The 16,494-nt window shown below is 35.9% G+C and overlaps 1 protein-coding gene across 5 annotated transcripts in view; it reads left to right on the forward strand.

Annotated features, from left to right (window-relative positions):
• The first annotated feature begins 787 nt into the window (after positions 1-787).
• Positions 788-16,494, forward strand: part of LOC105231558 (sodium-dependent nutrient amino acid transporter 1) — a 34,021-nt gene continuing 18,314 nt past the window's right edge. Inside the window, exon 1 of one of the 5 annotated variants that reach the window (XM_049452093.1) lies at positions 788-904. The gene's annotated coding sequence lies outside the window, so the exon portion shown is untranslated. The other 4 variants (XM_049452094.1, XM_049452097.1, XM_049452095.1 and 1 more) reach the window with 4 other exon arrangements.

The following is a 16,494-nucleotide window of genomic DNA, read 5'->3' on the forward strand; positions in this document are numbered from 1 at the left end:
AGTAGATCAGCAAAATACAGGTATTTTTCAATTCAGTTATTTGTCTATTTTGCACTGTATTATCAAAAAAAGTTTTTATTTAAGTTTACTTTAAACCATAAAAACTGCACTTTTTCCATATTTTTCTCGATTTAAAAGTGGCATGAAGTTTCTCGTCAATTACAAAATAAGGAAAATAAAGATTTCTCGGTCGCATACTGCATTAGTATGTACATACATAGGTATCACACCAGATTGAATAAAAATGTCGGTTTATCGTTTTTTTTGGTTTTATAGTTGTGGAATATTGTAAAACTAATCATTAAATTTTTTGCGCAAAGCTTCTGGCTAATACACTGATGTTTAATAGACATAAATGCAATATTTAAGATTATGTATACGCTACGTACACTCATACATGTATGCAAAATCAAAAACAACATAATATGTTGAAGCTAACAAACTCTTTTACTGCTGTATAGCGGACAACAAACAGCTTAAGAATATATTTTCATTGTCATCAAAGCTAATGCCCAAACTTCACAATTATTTTTCTAAATTTTTGGGTATTTAACTGTTCAATTTTAATGCAGGCATTCGAATATACGCAATCGAAATGTATATGTGTGTGACATACTCGTACATGTGAATTCTTGCGCGTTCTCCCAAATACGCGACATTGTAGAGATTTCTCATTTGCTTATTTCAGAGCGTGGTCGCACGTGCACGCGCTCTCTGTTTGCAGTTAACCGTCTTTGTTGTTGCAGGCGCATCGGCTTTTATTCATATTGTTATTATGTTGGTAGTATCATTTGAAACAAGTTTAGATGTTGCTAGCGCTCATATTAATGAAGGTGGCACTGAATAAATCAGTTAGTGAACAACTGTCTAAATAACAAGACCTGTGTAGAAGTGCCAACTGAAAGTAAGATCAAGTGAAGATATTAAAACATAATAGCGCAATTCAAAGCTATATAATCTAAACCAGTAATAAGTATTTATATTTTTTGTTAAGTGCTGTTGGTACAAAATACCTTTGCAAATGTATATTTGAATTTGCATACCTAAATATTGCATATGCAAAAACTCAACATCTGAATGTAAAAATTTGGCTATATATAAAGATGTGTATACTTTAAGGTGGGTCAAAACCACAATTTAACTTTATCTTAGAAACCGCGAAAATAGCGTCCAAAATTACGAAAAAAAAATCAGGAAAAGAGTGAGCTCTTTACATATGCATGTATGTATGTATGTACTTATGTACATTAAGACTGGAATATTTTGTTTGGATTTTTAAAGGTTTTGAACGAATCATTATATGGAGGAAATAAAAACTTATTCTTATATATTTAAAAAAAATCGGAAAAGTTTAATTTTAACAATATAAAAGATAATAATTTTTTATTAGTAATGTATTTTATTTGTTTTTTGTACAAGAATAAGTTTTCATTTTCACTATAAAATAATTTCTTCTAGTGCCATTTGTTAATATTAATATTAAGATCTCAACCTTGAGCAGATTTTTTTATTAATTTCTTTCTATAGTTTCGCAGTATCTAAGGAAAAATTATATTAAAAGTTCTTTCGATCTACCCTCGTATACCTATTTTAAATATTACTATGCATGTACATACATATGTACATATATATTATATATTAAAAACTTGTTTGAACGGCTAATGATTCTGAACATAAAAAAGAGTCGAAAATACTCAGAAGATAATTAATTTTGGAATATTTTACACGAAAGCTTTATATGTGCTTGGTATAGGCTCTAAAGTAATTTAAATATAATGGCTTTGAATGATTATAATATTTTCTGTTTATATTTACGGTCTATGTAATTCATATAATACCAATTATATAATATTTAAATGCTTAAAAGCCTTTGATAACCAAATTCTCATTATATATTAATTTCAAATAAATAAATAATTAGTAGTTCACTGAAAGCATGAATCCTTCCGTAAAATGTAAGAAAGAACTGTTAAAACGACCATAAAAGTTACTCCGATCTCATAAAGCATACTGCAGCATTTCATCGAATAATAAAATTTAAAGTTACTTTATAAACTGCTCATAGAGACTGTTCAAAAAATCGGCATCGTCAAAATAATATAAGTGAGCGGCGTACAATTTTATAGCGATCTGTGTTCATAATTACAGTAATTTATCGAAATTCCTTGACACATTTTGACCAAATGACTCATATTATTTGTCAAATTATTTACTTAATCAACAGCTAATTACCTAACTGTCAGTTTCTAGGGCTAATTAGATTTCTTTTACTTTTGAAATACATATTTAAACATAAATTTACCTTTCATATACATATGTATCTCTTAATCGCATTATAATCGATATTTACCTCCATTGACGGGCCATGGTATTTTTATTTGTTTAATTGCCTGTAAACTATAACAGATTTTATGGAATGTGTGGTCAAAGCAATGATTCCCAATATTTGTTGCAGAATAGTTAGATATTATTTGTTTACTAAAACGAAGTTTTCTTTTATATATTGATTGTTTCGTGGGCTGTAGGGCTGTAAGTTACGTACCTATTGAACCAAAAGTGAACTTCATCGCTGAACGAAGTTTTTTTGTGAAAATGTGAAAAACGTGCGATTGGCATGAGGGTCGTTCGCTCTCAATTCTTCCATGAGTTGGATTTTGTAAACTCACAAACGAATATCCTTCCGCAAAACCTTCCATAAATGGATGATCTCTGCTCTGCATTCGAGTCTTCTACGATACTCTGCTCCACAGCAGCAAGATCGCGTTCGGTGCGCACTGTACGGCGTCACTGAGAATGCAGGCGAAAAATTTTGTTTTAATTTTGCTTAAATTAACCAAACTACCATAGTTAGAAAAGTGCTACAATCTTTTAAAAATGCTATTTTGTATATTTTTTCTCTATTAAATATTGTTTTAATCAAGTGAGAATATGTTTAAAAGAACACTTTGGAATTATCGTTTCTCCATAATTTTATACATTTTTATAATATATTTCGCTCACGTGACTCTGTGCTGTTGTTCCGTAAAAATTATGTTCCTTTATTTTATGGGTTCCATTACTTAACGGTTCAAGCTGTCACTTTTCAATCAGTATTCATGAAACACTTTTACTTGACTTTCGTTTGTGAGTGAATTCTTTAATTAAAGATCTATGGTTTACTATGCATGTACATATGTACATATGTATATGTATATAAACATATATGTATAAATGGATATGTGTGTCAATGAGTGTAAATGACGAAGAACATGAAAATAGCATGACTGCAATAAAATAATAAAAGCGCGAAGCTTTAGGTGTTGGAAAATGACTCCAATTATAATGGGATATGATTACCTAAGATATCTTTACAGCTTTTGCATTACTAGACTTATTTTAACCCAAAACAAGCAGACTGAAATTTAAAATTCTTAACTAACTAAAGTAGTGTGATTGTGTCATCTACATACCATATGTATGTATGTACGTATGCATATAATACTATATATTTATGCTAAGCAGATTTGCGCTAGTTATATTTACTAATCGTTATCAGCGCAAACCGGGGGATCAAATTACTCGTATATATTTGTCACACATTGTAAAAAACGCGTTTGAGTTATGTTCGAGGGTTAATAATGATTATTTGCAATGTGTCTGCATGTTTTGAAAAAAGTGTACAAATGTATGTCGAACTCAATGAAAATTTTCGCTTCAAGGCGAGAATTATTAAATTATATCGCCAAATAGAGTCTTATAATAATAATATATCGAAATTATGAAATAATAGTATCAGCTAATTTCCAACAATAGTAATATTTACGTGAAACACGGTACAAATCTGTCTTGTCCTTGAACGCGATGCTAAATCTGCAAAAGGCATACGAGACAAATAATGTCACTTGCACCAGACTTTCTTTAGCATTCGCGGATTCAGAAAATATTCTGACTATTCTGAACCCGAAGGTATCTCCGTACCCATCATACGTACCATATTCCGAATAATCCTTCTATATGTATATTCTCTTATTTTTCTCATATCATCTGGAATTTACAATTATTTAACGAAAATCGCACACTTATTTCTAATTTAGGTCGGTATGTTTGGTTGCGTACAATTGTGGCACTTCCTTACATGCTTGTTATTACTTTATGATATGGTATGCTATAAAAAATTTCAGTGAAATCTGCTTATAACTGGAAAAAGAACGAACAAAAAGGAAAATAATTGTATATTAATGTCACGATTTTATTATTGCATTAACACACTTATAATCTTAATTTAATGAGTTCAAAATTTAGTTATCGTATTACGTTTAAATAGCATTCACGTTTGAAGGTTCTAAAAAGTAACCAATAGTATTTAAAACAATTCAGAGGATATGAGGAGTAATGAATAGTCTGTTTTCTGTTTCCTTTGATATTCCTGGATCTTTTGATAAATCTCTTTTCAAAAAAGCGAAATTTACCCTATTTTCTCAAGTGTAGTAGCTAATTTCCAAATTAAGATACCCAACTGTATTTTGGTACAGAAAAACTTAATTGAGTCGGGCATTTGGTGTTTTAAAATATTTTTAAAGGTGGGTTGGGTAACGCCCTCTATAGGTTTAATGTGTATGTCCCACAAACATTTAAATCTATTTCAACCCAACTTGCTGATGAAAGTCCTCCGCCCTCTATGTGTTCAGCACATAATTTCCGAGTTATAGTATACTACGTAAATGTGTGCGGTGCCATCCGCAATGTTAAAATTTTAAATCCTCTCTCATGTAACCCTTCTGTATCATCTTGGCTGTCATATCTAAGCTTTCTTCATAACCTTTATATTGGGATCCGACGTTATTATTATCTGATTTTACCCATTTTCTTAATGAAAATCAGGGAACTTATTTTTTAGTAATAATATGTCTGTTTATAACCGAAAACATATGAAATAAGGACAGATTTCTATACATTGTGACAATAAGAAACACCCCAAAATTGTAACTAAATTCCCCGAGCAAATGATATTTCAAAAGAAATAAGAAAAGGATAAGTTCGGGTGCAACCGAACATTTTATATTCTTGCAATTTGCAAGAATCAAGGCCAGGGAAATACTTTAAGGTGTAAAACAAATTATATAGAGTAAAGTCAGCCGGATGTTCGAAAATCCTGATATTAGTTATACATTTATACATTTATTTATTTTTGTGCCTAAAACTTTGTTATAGGTAAAACACGCTCTCTTATTATCATTAGGATAACTCAAACATTGACCGATATATGCGGTACAAAGTCACCCGAAAATCTTTATATTAAGTTTGTATATGGGAGCTAAAGGAAGTATTGGTGCGATTCAACCCATTTTTTACATACAGACATACCATTATAAGAAAAAGATTATCCCTTTATTTGAGATATATGTACATATATATTCTACATTGACCTACATTTTCGATCAAAAGTCAACTATGGGTACCGGAGCCTAAATATTCGGTACCTTGGGGCTTGAACAATTTTCATTAAATTTTTGAACATAAAATATCACCCACTAAAGACATTATTCGTGCAAAGTTTGATCCCTCTTATATTAATTGCTTCCTGATTTGTGTATTGGAAACTGAACGAATCAAGTGGAGTTTAAAATTGTAAAAGGAATTCCTCGTACTAAAAGTGGGCAGTGGCACGTCCATCTTCCAATTTTCACGCCAACTCTCATAAAGCTTTCTTATACCATCTTGGTGGTAAAATTTAATTTTTCTGACGTATTTAGTTATTGACTTATCGCGCTTTTTGTAGTTTTAACAATACCCCCATTAACGTTATATGGGGAGTGAGCGGGCGGAGCCACGCTCACTTTTACAAAAATTGCACCCCCTTACTAGTGCAATCCTCTGTACTAAATTACAGCTTTATATCTTATTTTAATACTTAGTTATAACTTTTTATATGTTTTCGGTTAATGGCGATTTGTGAGTCCGATTACGCCCATCTGTGAACTCGATATTTTTTTACTAAGGAACCCACATACCAAGTTTCATCAAGATATCTCAATTTTTACTCACGGACGGACGGAGAGATAGAGAGTCAACTGGATTTCAAATTTTCTCATCATTCTGATTTACATATTGTATATACATATAACCCTATATCTATCTCGTTTAGTTTTAGATGACCGTTGGATGAACAAAACTATAATACTCTGCAGTAACTCGTTGCAAGAGTATAAAATTGTATTTAGCTAAGTTGGTAGGACTCTCCTTAATTACTATGCCAAATATGAGCGCGATCTGTCAACCAGTCTGTTTACAGCAGCTGCTTAAGTCGATACACCTCGGTAGTGCGTTGCGATTTTTAGAATGGATAACAATATCGTACATAGAAATTTCGAACCAAAATTAATGTGCGTCCAAAATGCTGAAAAGGCTAACCGTGATTCAATAACAAGCCTACGAGTTGTACAAAGCCATCAAAAACGGTCGATAGATTGATGAAGACATGTCTCGTTCTGGACGACTTTCTACCTCTTCAACCAATGAAAATATTAAAAAAAGTGAAGGATATGGGGCTTAAAAAATGTCGAGGCAAGTGTTAGAGAGATGGCAAGATACTCGACATCTCTCGCGAGTCCATTTTGGTAGATGTTTTAGGTATAAAACCTATTCCTATTGAATTCATCCCGATAAAGCTGATTTTTTTTTTTTCAAAAAGTGTACCGTAAACAAGTCTCTTTAGACATGCTTGATCGTGTGGATTCCGATCCCACATTAATAATAATAATGGAAAGCATTATAACTGCCGATTAGACGTGGGTTAGTAAGTTTGACATCCAAACAAAAACCAAAAAAACCATGCCAAAACTCACTCAAAAATCAAGGTAATATCCTCTGAATTTTTTTTTAATGAATACCATCGACCAACCACCGTATGCACCAGATTTGGCTCCGTATGATTTTTTCTTGTTACCCAATATGAAATTGCCGCTCCGTGGAATCCGTTTTCAGTCGATAGAAGAGATAAAACAAAATTCGTTGACGGAGCTGAAGACCATCCCAAAAAGTGCTTATGAAAAGTGTTTCGAGGACTGGAAAAATCGTTGGCAACAAAATAAATATTGCTGAATAATTAAATATTTTGCATTTCCGGATACAATGTATAGTACATAATATAATGAATTTACCGAATATGTCGGTCAGTGTGTGAGTTATCCTATAATATTGAAAATATGTTGTAGGTATACCTAGTTAATGCAATTAGTCAAGACGTCCTCTACCCTCAAAACGACTGTTGAAGTTTAATAGCGTTCGCGGAAGGTGAAATAAAAAGCGTGTTATTCGTTCCAATTCCTTTATTGAAGAGAGAGATAAAACGGGTTTGACAGCAAGCCCAAAAGTGCTGCCCATAAAGCTTCAAACATATGTTTAGGCGCGAATATACCGATCGCCTTGGATAGCAGTTCAAAAAAGTACAATTATAATTAAAATCTAAGGATATCATATTGAAAATGTGTCCCCCTTTATTGGTAGTAGCTATAGCTTGACCACTGGCCTTAACAGCTTTCCTTCGGATGTCTTCGAATTTACAACCCGAACTTGACCATCCGTCCCTGGATAAGTGCGAATAACACGGCCAAGCTTCTGAAGACTGATAAGATACCCGTCCCGCCATCGATTCCAGAAGTGCTGTCTAATTGACACAACAAGTGCTGTCTAATCGCCAACATTGAAATATAGTTCCCTTGAAGACCTTAACGTCAGGGTCGGGTCGGGTTGTAGGAATAAAGCAAATAGAGCGCGAATTTACACAGGCTTCAACTTCAGTTAGTACTGTTTCAAATTCATCGTAAGTTAGAAGGGAAGTATCTAAGGCCCTATTCGTTTTATATCAGCCTCACAGAAGCCACCCATGTGTGGGGCGTTCGGAGGGTTGAAATGCTAAAATGTTTGGGCGTTTGCGAAATATGACGACACTATGTCTGCCTTTGTACATGTTGCACCACTTCCATGCGTAAACTTTACGGTATCAAGCCCAGCCAAAATTACCTTTATAAAAAACATCTGTTTGAAATGACGCGACTTGAAAGCAGATCAGTCATGAGTTGCTGTAACGGTTGACAACTTAATCGTCTGCAATCAATGAGACTGATTTTATTCCCGCGCTTGTGGTAAACCTGTTACCTTGAAATTCCCTCTATCTTTTTCCGGCATCCCTCCCCTCTCCATTGATATATGTACCATCGCTCTAGTTTGTTTAGTTCGCCTGCTGCCTCAAGTTGAGTAGACATGTGTTTGTAGTGCTCGTCACGAAAATGGCAAAACAAAATCAAGAGCAACGCGTCGCGATAAAATTTTGTGTCAGATTGGGCGAAACAGCTTCGGAAAGTGTATGTTGATAGTGCTCTTAGTCGTGCCCAGACTCACAATGGTTGTCTCCGCGCGCCCCCCGCCCGAAAAAAGCCCGCATAAGCAAGTCGAAGGTGAAAATTGAAATATTGCCTTTTTTGATAGCTGTGGAATCGTCCACAAAGAATTCGTTCCACCAGGGAAAACTGTGAATCAAGTCTACTATTGCCAAGTACTCGAAAGATTGCGCAAACGGGTCAACAGGGTGCGCCCAGACATCGCTCGTAACTAGATCCTTCATCACGACAACGCGCCGTGCCACACCGCCCTCAGCGTGTCCCAGTATTTGGCCTCTAAAGGGATCGCCGTGTTGCAACAGCCGCCTTATTCGCCCGACATGTCACCTTGTGACTTTTTTTATTTCCTAAAACAAATTCGGTGGTCAAAGGAACCCATTTTGAGTACTTGCAGACATCCCAGTCGAAGCGTTCCAGAAATGTTACGAAGCATGGAAAACGTGCCGGAATCGCTGTATAGCTGCCCAAGGGGACTACTTTGAAGGGGATGGCAGAGTTGTAGAATAATTTTCAAATATACGGTTCTTATGGAATCAGTCTCATTACTTAATTGTCATACCTCGTATGCCAACGAATTTTTGAGTCATCATAGCACTTGGAAAAATGCTTCGATGTGATGACCAGAGCCTTCTTCGATTCAGCTTTTATATCCTCAATTGAGTCAAAACGGTGTCCTCGCAGTGGTCAAGGGGTCAGAAGTTACACGAACGTAAATCAGGCGAATACCTGCGAATTCAACGGCTAAGGCTGCCTTACTGCTAATTTAATCATTGAGTCCATCCATGTGTATATCTTTGAGAAAGTGTAGTTCAGATTTGATTGAACTTGATTTACTAGCTTTGCTACCAAATGAGCTGAACAAAGCTCGAGTCGTGGTAACGAAATAGTTTTCAAAGACGCTACTCTTGTTTTCGCTGCTACTAGTACGACCTTAATAGTACCTTCCGGAAAAAGTGCGGCTGCGTATGCGACTTCTGATGCGTCGAAAAAAATGTGATACTGAGAATCAAAAGTTTTGCTAACCAGCGGCTTAGTTTTAGCGCTGATATTTGTGCTAATTCCCGACGATGTGATAACCAGTCTTTCGCAATTTCTGAAGAAACTGACCGCCAAAGTTTTTGTAACCAAATCTTAGAGTGGATTGAACAAGGCATGATCAAACTCAAGTGGATCGAATACCTTGCTCGAAACGTTCGTTTGGTATGTTTAGGAGGCAGGTCGTTAAAACTCCCTGCTATAGAAAGCCATTCGTGGTTTGTGTGCCATAGTGCGGATTCGGCTAAGAGATGCGAAATTTGTTTAGATGCATATGGTATCAGATCTCTAAACATTTAAGAATTAGTTCTAAGAGTTTGCATATTTCGAACCCACTTTAAGAGAGTGCGCGGGAGAACACAGACATGTGGTATTTACCAAAGCATGATGTAGCATACCATCGTAGATTTTATCTGTTATCGTCTCCATGTGTCCCATAGAGTTGAGTTCATCCATAAACATGCTATACTCTTTGCGAAGTTGTCCGTTAGCTCCAAATCTTCTTTCCATGTGGAGTAATATTCGAATAGCTGCATCTCTTGATTCACATATCAATACGTTTTTCTTCAAAGGTAAACGCACGATGTAGTAATCGTATCGTCTCACATAGGAGCATTTACCCTCACAAACCGGACAAAATTGAATATTACAAACTTCAGCGATGGTACTCAAAATAGATTTTTTTTTTGGTACCTAAATAATGAATAACCTTCAGGCCGCTATATTGCCATAGAATTAATTGAGGTATGCACTGCGACCTTGGGTCTATTGTGCTATATTGCCATACAAGTAATCGCGAAACTCTCCATTGAATATAAAGATTTTAGAACTTCTAGGTCACTTTATGTTGGTTATATCCGCCAATCCGCCAGCTCAATGAAAATTGCAGAACATATTTTATTCATAACAGTGTATCTTTGCGCCTAAAATAGATACAATTACGCGAAAACTTGACCCCTCCAATACAACTAATATTCATTTTCATTCATAAAAATCACTTTAAATAATTTTGTCCGGTTTTTGAGACCAAATGCTCCTATGTGCGTCGTACAGTTTCTCACACATAGATTCTTCAGATGAGAAGTATTTGCGGGCGGGTAGCTCTTCGAGTTCTCAAAACTTGTTGATGAGTTGAGTTAAATGAAGGTCGGAATTTAAAGTTGAAATTTTCACCGGTGGACTTTGTAAATTGGCAGCATTGCCAAACAGTATCCAACCAAATACAGTTTTTTTTGCCTTTGGTGTACCCCATTCCCCCTTACAGAGTCCGTGTAGTAGAAATTTGTCTATTTTATCCATTCCAATTAAAATGTCTATTGGTCAGGGCTGGGAATAATGCCGATCGGCTAGTGGCAAATCCGTAAGATGCGACCATGAAAAAGATGGTAGATCGTCCATGACAAGCGATAACTCCCATTGCTTGCGGGTTTCATATGATAACTTTGAGACGGTTAGGTGAACATCCAAGAATTCGACTGGTCGCTTGAGTGCATGTAGGGCATCAACGTATTGACGAATGGAATTTAGCACTTGCTTTATTCCCTTAGCAGTATTCTTGCGTTCGCTCGCATTTGACACATAATAAGTACTTTGGTGACTGTCCACCATGACACGTATGACCTTGTACCTCGTGGTCAATAACTCCCAAGTTTCAGCGTAGTTGCTATCATATACTGCTAAGCTACTCACCAAATCGAAAGCTTCCCATAAGTGCTGCCATGAAGCTTCAACATATGTTTAGAATGGTGATGCCAGATATCCGCAACAACGAGTATATCCTATATAGTGATTTCCGACTGTCCACCTGGCTTTAAACCATTTATGTTGGTCAAAATATATGTGGTATTTTAATGATATTTTAACGAAATTTGCTGGATGTGCTTTAGCTCTGAATATGAAATTCGTCTAGAGTTTGCTCTGAACCTATTATTATGACTTCCGATTATTTGGTTGGTGGTGAAAACTCTGTTTTAACAATTTAAATAATGGATTCATTATATACATATGTATATCTGCGCATAGCCTGCCTAGAATATAGAATATTGAAGTACTTGTTTGATAGTTTCTAAGTTTTGGATGTCATAATGTTAGATGCTGTTTTTTTTATAAGTTTTGACCGTTATTTTTCATATGTCAAAATCAACTTTCAAAGGATTTAAAATTGTAGGTCGCTACTGCGATTCACTCGGTCCAAATACAAACTTACTAACAAATTATCGTTTGAAGAATTTTCGCTAATACTTCTTTAAAAATTGTATATACTAGATAAAGAGTTTATGCTTCAGAAACATGTAAACTTTGTCCATACCAATTATGTAAGTTTACCACTACTTAAAAATGGAAACAAAACTTCTAACACTATTATTTTTTTGCCACAACTGTACGTGAGTACTTATAATTGTATATTGTACGTATACATATTTATACATTGCGGACCACAACGTAATAACAAAACGGCAATGAAACTGTAAAAAATCTATGACGTAATTTTCTATGAACAATGCTTTGGCTTAAATTATACATACTTATGTATATGGTATATCTGATATACATACCTGTGTATATACAACAGTAAACTTTTGGAAACTACTTGACTTACATTTAGTATTAGTATGCATTTTAAGCACAAATATTCAGACGAACATATTTCTCTGAGCTTATTAGTAACTTATATTTTTTAATTTGTCACATTTTGATCAGAAATATACAAGTCTATGACTAGTTCATAATCATGGACCAAGGTTAATAAAAATTTGAAAAGCCAATTACGCTGAAATGAATGTAATTAATCATTCATTAATGTGTTATTATTATTATGATCCTTCTATGGTTTTTTGCACTGTTGATATTTAAGACAATAAATTATTAGGAAAAAAAGGGAAACTTGTATCTTTCCTTTTTTCGTGGTGGAAGGGCTGCTTAATAGCAATGAAACACCGTTTTCAATGCATTCCGCTTACTACCTACAATAGTAGGAAAAGTACCGTTAAAAAACAAATTGGGTTTACAGAATTGTTAGAATTACCCTAGAGCTTTAAAATAGTGTGTTTTTCAGTGTTTCACTGTAATATAATAATATCTTTATAGCTATGAAACAAAGTGTATATACACAACACACTTAACCATTTCGTGATGCATCATAAATACAATATCAGCAGCTTTCAGGTTGATGTAAGGTCGACGTGCTTGAATATTTCCAAAGCTTTAAGAATAATGCATTTTCTAAGCTAAATCTATTTATAACAATTTTAAGTTCAATTCTAAGCAACATGCTCGTTTTGATCTATTAATATACAATTTTCAATGAGCTTGGTATGGATACTTTTTTAATAACAAAACATTTTAAGCATGCAATAGTGATTATTACTTTTAACTATCGTCATGTTTATAGATATAAACGGTGATACTAATACAAATTTGTTCAATGAATCAAATAAAAATCAATTTAATAGATGTTTATGTAAGATAGTGACTTTTTCCAGGCTGTGGTAAGACTAATTTTATCTTTTAATTTTATAAGTAATGCTGTAGAAATGCTTCGATGTCAAATTGGTGACCAACTAGTTACAAAAACATGTATTATACATATAAAAATATTAGGGGATCCGGCCACGCGTTGCTGTGGTATACATTTTATACTATTATTCATATAATAAACTATTCAATATAGTGAAAATTCTAGTTACTACTAAATGTTATAAAAACGTTTTTTTTCGGTTTAAGAATCCAAGGGATTGTACTTGAGGTTCAATAATCCAAATAAATTTCATTGGAAAAAGTAACGAATTTAAGGCTGCTTTCTCAATGTCTGACGTCTGGTTACCAGCCTTTCTGTCCAGTTAATAGAGTTGTCCGCTAGATTGTAGAGATTCCATTTAATAGAGCTTTCATTGTATTTTTTATTTATGAAATGTTTTTGCTATCCTATCTTCTAAGTTGATTCGAACTGGACACAGTGTGCTAAATTTTACTAAAATCGATTCAGTAGTTTAGGAGTCCATCGCGGACAAACAACGTGACACGTGCTTTTTATATATAAAGATGTATCAAGTTGCTACCAGTAAAAATGCTCTATTTTATCTTTAGCGATTTTAGCACACTGAATGTACTTATATACATACATACAAGTACCTTCATGTATTTTTGTAAAATTTCACGTTTTTATACTCTCGCAAGATGCTATAGAGTATGATATTGTTACAAAAGTAGTATTAAGTTTGGTATTTGTATTGCTATATGCATCCCTTATTATAAACATAGGGCGCCGCATTTGTCTAATTAAACAATAGCTGCATTTGGCGCCGTATAGCATTATGTTCTTATAATTGCCACACGCAATATTCTAGAAGGACACTTTGGCGTCAGCGAGGAGTGCGTGGCTATATAAGCCGTGGCAGCGCCAACGTGATCATCCAGTGCTAAGAGTAAACTCCTATAGTGTAGACAAATTGCGTAATCAAGATATTTTGTTGAATTAAACGGCTTTTGGTTTTATTTGTCAATCCAGAGGTACGAACCTAGTAAAGTAAACTAGCAAGCAGTAAAATTGGTGTCAGAAGTGGGATTGTCAAATAATCCAAACTCAAGATGGTTAAATTCGGGGAATTGAGAATTCAGCAATTAAAAAAGGAACTGGAGGAGCGTAATTTGCCGATAAGCGGACAAAAGGCGGGTCTGCAGGCACGATTACGTGAAGCAATGGAAGCGGATGAAATTAATGTGGACGAGTTCGAATTTGTTGGGCCAGAAACTTCTACAAAGGTAGAAGAGAAAGTAGAAGAACAACGAACATCATCAAGTGTAGACATGAACACGTTGTTAGTGGCTATTAAGCAAATGGCAGAAAATGTAGTGCAAACAGAAAATCGTCTGGCACAGCAAATGGCAGAAAATGCAGTGCAAACAGAAAATCGTGTGGCACAGCAAATAGCTGAAAATACATCGCAGTTAAAATCTTGCCTACCACAACAAATGACTGAAAATAATACGCAGCTGACTGAAAATAATACGCGGCTAGCGTTTGGTACAACAGATTACAGAAAATACTACACAAGTACAAAAACAAGCGCAAGAGAAATTTTCAAAATTTGAAGAGGAATTAAGCACGTTAAAAAATTAAGAAGAAAATTTAAAATTAGAAGTTCTTCAATTGAGTAATCGGATGCGAGAACTGCAACTGCATGGCCCTGCACCATCAACAAATAATCCAAGATTGAAGGCACCCACATTCGATGGAAGTATTCCATTTTAAATTTTCAAACTTCAGTTTGAAAAGACAGCAATGGCCAATAACTGGAATGCAGCGGAAAAAGTAATGTCCTTGTTTGTATCATTGAAAGGACCTGCAGCAGAAATCCTTCAGACTATTCCAGATTGTGAACGGGACAACTATGAGGCATTGATGGGTGCGATAGAAAGACGATATGGTAGTGAGCACCGAAAACAAATACACCAGATCGAACTGCAAAATAGGGGTCAGAAGATGAACGAGTCATTGCAAGAGTTCGCAACTGAAATAGAACGACTGGCTCATTTGGCAAATGCAGATGCACCTGTGGATTACATTGAGAGGGTAAAAATTCAAAGATTCATAAATGGAATTCGTGATGAGGAGGATGGAGTCATGTGTAGAAGTTCACGCAGGTGAGGAAAGTTCTTTGATTGCCATTCACGTGGGAGTGGCCAGAAACGATTCTTTTACATGTGACTCAAGCAGCTCACGACTTCCGGTCTTTGACCAAGTATCCTCTGGGTAGCCTAAGAACATCTGTTTGAAGGCGAGCTAAAGTGAGAAGGCGAAACATCCCCTGCATAGGGTTATGCACGTAAAAAAAAACACCCCCAGTGAATAGTTATAACCAGCCTCGAATGAGAGACCCCCCTTTTGATGACGACCATGGCAAACGAAATAAGGACTACGAATTGAGGGCATGCACCTGGAATGTCAGGTCCCTTAACTGGGAAGGTGCCACTGCCCAGCTGGTTGATGTCCGAGTGAAAACAAAAAAACGACATCATCGTCGTCCAAGAAATGCGATGGACGGGACAAGAAGAGAGACGAGTGACTTGTGACATTTACTACAGTGGCCATATAAAGGAGCGCAGGTTTGGTGTGGGATTTGTGGTAGGATAGAGACTCCGTCGCCGAGTACTATCATTCTCTCCGGAGAATGAACGTCTAGCCACAATCCGCATCAAAGCGAGGTTCTTCAACATATCGCTGATTTGCGCCCACGCCCCAACGGAAGAGAAGGACGATGTGACCAAAGATGCCTTTTATGAGTGCTTGGAGCGCACTTATGTGAGATACCCCGCCACGATGAAAAATCGTGCTTGGCGACTTCACTGCCAGGGTGGGCAAAGGAGGTATCTTTGGTACTACGGTCGGTAAATTAGCCTCCACGAGGAAACATCCCCAAATGGGTTGAGGCTGATCGAATTCCGCGGGGCCCGAAATATGGTTATCTGTAGTACTAGATTCCAGCATAAGAAGATCCATCAAGCTACCTGGCTGCCTCCGGATCGAAAAACTGCCAACCAGATCGATCATGTTGTGATAGACGGAAGACACGTCTCCAGTGTTTTAGATGTGCGTGCGCTCCGAGGTCCTTGTTCCACTATCTTGTTGTAGCTAAGATTCGCACCCGCCTCTGTGCAGCAAAAAACGCACGCCAACAAACACAAGGAAGGTTCGACGTCGAGAAGCTGCAATCACAACAGACAGCCGAACGATTCTCTACTCGGCTTGCACTCCTGCTCTCTGAGAGCACTCGTCAACAACTCGGTATTAGAGATGAGCGATATTGTGATTTTCCGATATCTATGATTTCAGTGATTGCTATTTTTAAATCACTGTGATTTTATATTGCTATTGCGATCGCAACTAAGTTGACGTTCAAACGTCGTTGTTGTTGTTATAGCGGCAGAGTCTGCCAATTTGACACTGTTTGGCCGAATAAAAGTCCGGGTCTGTTCCACTTACGTAGACCCGACTGTCGTGGGAACGACGGAAGCTTTTTGTCGTTATTGGCGGCAAATTCTCTTTTGGGTCCCGTAACTCGAGTCAAGTGTTTCCGCCTTT

This window comes from Bactrocera dorsalis, chromosome 3 (assembly GCF_023373825.1).
Source record: "Bactrocera dorsalis isolate Fly_Bdor chromosome 3, ASM2337382v1, whole genome shotgun sequence".
Taxonomy (NCBI): Eukaryota; Metazoa; Arthropoda; class Insecta; order Diptera; family Tephritidae; genus Bactrocera; species Bactrocera dorsalis.